The sequence below is a fragment of the Miscanthus floridulus genome, chromosome 13 (genome assembly GCF_019320115.1).
Source record: "Miscanthus floridulus cultivar M001 chromosome 13, ASM1932011v1, whole genome shotgun sequence".
NCBI classification, from domain to species: Eukaryota; Viridiplantae; Streptophyta; class Magnoliopsida; order Poales; family Poaceae; genus Miscanthus; species Miscanthus floridulus.
In genome coordinates, this window is record NC_089592.1 from 84731527 (window position 1) to 84735930 (window position 4404).

The window sequence follows — 4404 nt, forward strand, 5'->3', positions numbered from 1 at the left end:
TTTCCGCCTTAGCTGCACTGCGTCCGTCCTTTGAAGAAAACAGTGTAACTGATGGCGGTTTGTCCTTCCGAGTAGCAATTTGGGACACGTGGTCATTCCAGAGCCTAGTTGTGTTCGTGTTCCTCTTTGCTACTTTGCTTTTCATGGTGCCGAGTTTGTTGGGTCTTATAAGATTTGTAATCTTCTATTTTTGAAGTCGCTTGTAATGTAACAAATCTTTTCTTCTGAGTTGTCTTTGACTTTTCTGTTGTGATCCCTGTCGTTCGTGAGAGTACCGAGTTCTTTCTTACATAACCGGGTACTTTTGTTCCTCGTGAGGTAGCCCTTTCTTTCTTCTTTCTTTCTTCTTGGTTTGACGGGTTGTTCTTGTATCAATCTGATAACCCTGCCATGGCGTTGGACGGATAAGTCTGAAATCTGCCCGTTGGTTTGTACCGTTGTGAGGATTCGTGCCCTCCGTCGTTTTAGCTGCGTCGGTAAATGGACCGTTGCGTTCCCACATTGTGTTTTAACGGGCTTTGTGGGCCGTTTGTATCACTGAAAAATCTATTTAAAGACCTTTTATCTTCCTTTCCTTTGTCGCCCAGCTCTTGCCTTTAAACCCTAGCTCTCAGAAATCCACCGCCGTCATTGTCGCCATCACCCGAGCACCATCATTCTAGCTTCATCTTCCTTAGTGCCTTTTTTGCTTCCGCCAGTTCATGGGAAAGAAGAAAACCGCAAGCAAGTCTCAGGCGACCTTCGTGGACGAGGAGTCATCCCTGTCTTTGATTGAAAACCAGGAGTTTGTGGCCATGAGGGCAGCTCAGAAGGTTTGGCCGGCTCCAACAACGAGCGAAGACCAGTTGCACAAGCTCGTTAGCGATGGCTTGATCCAAAGCAAAGTCATCGCTGAATGGAGAGTTCCGGGCGAGCATCCGGTTCTGGCTCCGGGTCCTGGTGAGATTGTCCTTTTTGTTTCCTTTGTCCGCGCTGGACTTTGTCTTCCTGCCTCCGCCTTCCTTCATCAGTTTCTTGGTTATTTCAGGGTTAGTCTGAACCATCTAACCCCCAATGCCGTTCTCCATCTTTCTATTTTTGTTCACCTTTGTGAAGCCTTCCTTGGGATCCCTCCTTCTCTATCTCTTTTTCGCTTTTTCTTTCGTCTGAAACCTCAACCCCGCCATGAAGAAACCAGCGCCCTCGGCGGTTGCGGGATTCAGTTTTGCCAGGGTCTCAAAATTAAGTTTTTTTATTATAACCTGGTTGATTCTGTCAAAGATTGGCGTGCCGAGTGGTTCTACGCTGCCAATTTGATCCCTTCTCTTGTCGTTCACTCCGGATCTGGTCCCGTGGTGAATGACCGATGGGACAAAAAACTTGAGTCACCTGCTGAGATTCAAGTGATCCAGTCACTCCTTGATAGGATTAGCATGCTGAAACAGTAGGGTTTGACCGGCTTTGGTATTGTTTCAAGCTTCCTTCATCGCCGGGTTCAGCCTTTGAAAGAGCAGGAGCATCTTGGCTTTGAGTATTCTGGGGCCGAGGATCCTTCACGCATGGTCCCAGCTCTTGAGCTAACCGGTGAGGAGGTACTCGAGCGCCTCCAGAAGATGCTGAAAGGAGTGAGCGTCATTCCTCCTGCCGTCTCTGAGTTCTCGGCCATCAACCCGCCCCTAGCTGTGAGTTGTCTATCTTTTTGTTTGAGTTCTTTATGTACTCTTGCTGTATCCGTTCTTGCTTAGCTTTTCCTTGTCTCTATGTTTTATCTTTTTTCGCAGGAGCTTGGGCGGAACTTTGTCGATCCGATCCCCCTTGATGTTCTCCCTGCCGTGGCGGAGACTGGGGATCGTCTAGCTGGTACTTCTGCAATTAGTAAGTCTCAAACTTTTACAGCCCTTCCTGGGGTTTCTTTTAGATTTGTTGATGTATATGAAGAATATGTTCCTCGTCTAGTCCCTCGCGGTCCTCGCAGTGTCCCGAAGAGGGGGTGAATGGATGGGTCTTCATCTGGCTTGCCTGTCTCTAAGAAGCCTCGCAAACCAAGTACTCCCTCAGGTACTCCAGTTGTTGCTAGCATGCTCTTAGGTGAGCACATTTAATACTCTTTGTTCTTTTATTTTCATGTTTCTCTCTTGAACCGAGTACTTTTCATCTCCTTTTCAGCAGGTGCTCTGGTTTCGTTGGCTAAGGAAGAAGAGGATGATGAAGTCCCCCTCATCATGCGGCGGTGAGTTGTTTTTCATATTCTTGTTGCATTGAATTTCTCCTCTTTGTTTCGAATTTTAGTCTTGAACTTTTTGAAGTAATCGGAGGTCGGGTGTGAGTTCTTCCGAGGCTCCTGCGCCGACTTCTTCTGAAGCTCCGGTGTCGAGTTCTTTGGTTGCCTCTGTCCTGAGCTGTAACGCTCCTCCGGTGCGGAGTTCTCCCACGGCTCCAGCCCTGGCTTCTTCCGCGGCTCCGTTGTCGGCTGTCCCGCTCCCGTCGCCGGGTGGCGGGGACGTCTTCGCCGTCGTGGTTCCCCCTACGAGGCTTTCTCTTGGCTTCGCAAAGAAAAAAGTAGTCAGGTGAGTAGATTCTAGTTTTATCTTTTTGGCTTTTTATCTTCCTTTCTCTGGTTTTTATTGGTGCTTCCTTTTATCACTTTTTAGTGTTTCGTCTTCTCTAATTTCTTCATCGACTTCTTCTCTGCCTCCCGCCGTGCCAATGAGTTCCGAACCTCGAGACTCACAACATTCTATTGATGAAGTCGCCGTGGGGGCTTCAGAGCTACCTGGTGGAGTTGCGGACTTGGTTGCTCTGGAGGTAACTGTGGCCGTCGCGCCGGGTCCTTCTGAGGGTTCGGCTTCGGCTTCCCTAGAGGTTGCTTTGGTCGTTCCTTCTTTGCCCCAGCCGGCCTCTCCTTCCCCTTCTCTCACTTCCGGCGGCCCCTCCTTTTCCGATGACGTGGTGCAACAGTTCGATGCCACTCATCGGTTATCGGAGCTGACCGTAGCCTGGGGGAGCTTGTCGGCCCTCGCGACTTCTTTTGGTGAAAAGCTCTAGGTAGGTTTTACTGCCACTCCTCTTTTGCATGCTTGTTTTTCTTCTATCCTTACACCTTGTTTCTCTTTGCCTCTTTTTGCTCAGTCTTTCTCTCATGATCATTCTGGCTTCTTTTTCTCATCTGAAAATGAGAGGAAGTTGTCTTCGGAGGTGGACGCTCTGAAAGCCGATCTTGACCTCCTCTGGGCTGAGTTGGAGACGGAGCGTCAAATGCACCAAAAGGAGGAGAAAGCCCTTCATGCCCGGGTAGTGGAGACGGAGAAACAGAGAGATGCTGCGGTGGAGTCTGCGAAGAATGAATGCAAAGGTGCTGCGGGTTCTGCCTGTTTCTTCTTGTATTTTGACTTCTTTTTCCGCTGACTTGTTCTTGGGTGTCCTGTCTAGCTCTCCGAGTTGAGAAGCAGAAGCTCTCGGAGAGTATTGATGAAATGAAGGCCCTTGTCTGTTCTAGTCATAATAGAGCTGAGGAGGTAATTACTCATGCTGAGGAAGAACTCACCCTTGCTAAGCTGATTAGGCACGGAGCTGACAAAGATCTTGTACAGGCCCAAAAAACCATTGAAGGCTTGTCCGGGAAGCTGGCGACGGCTACTGAGAATTGGAATGTTTTGTGGAAATCTTTTCGTTCAGTAACCGATGTCCTCCGGACTCCAGCGGATGACGGGCAATCTTGGGCGCAGTTCATTCCCCAGATTCTGACTCGTTTCCAAGAGTTCGCGAAGAGGTGTGCCCAAGTATGTACCAAGAATGTGTTGGCCAGGTCCGGGTCCTTGCTCCTGAGGCGCCTCTCTCCAAGATAGCAGAAGAAGCTGAAAGCCAAGAATATCTTGACGCCGTTGAGAGGATGGAGTCTGAGGTCGAAGGTCTAGCCAGTAGGGTTGTAGACAGTCTAGATATTGACATTTCCCTTTCTGATGACAACGCCTGACTTGATTGAGCATCCCCTTGTAATATTACACTCCTTTTTAAATGAAGATTCTTTATTTTTGTTGATGTATTCTTTGCCTGGGTGCGGTTGAAGTTACTTGACTTGCTGAGTACTTTGTCCTGTTCCCGTCTCTGCTCCGCAAAACAACTCTGTGCGTTATTCTGATGAGACCCCTCGATTTGTCGAGTACTTTTCTTTTCTTCCTCCTTTGTGATCCGTCGAGTGCTTTGTCCGTGCTATGACTTGTTAGATGTAGATCTTTGCATTAACAACCTTTTGCCTGCGCTATGAAAAACGACTCGGTATAGAATGTTGCCTTGGTAAACTTCGGCATCCGAGTGCTTTCTTGAGTGGCGCTTGTGCTTTTTCGAGCAAAAAGTATTCCTATCTGGTTGTAGCCCCCGAGCCTCTTGCTTTTCGGAACGAAGTGCTGGAGGGTCTTTTGAAGTTAA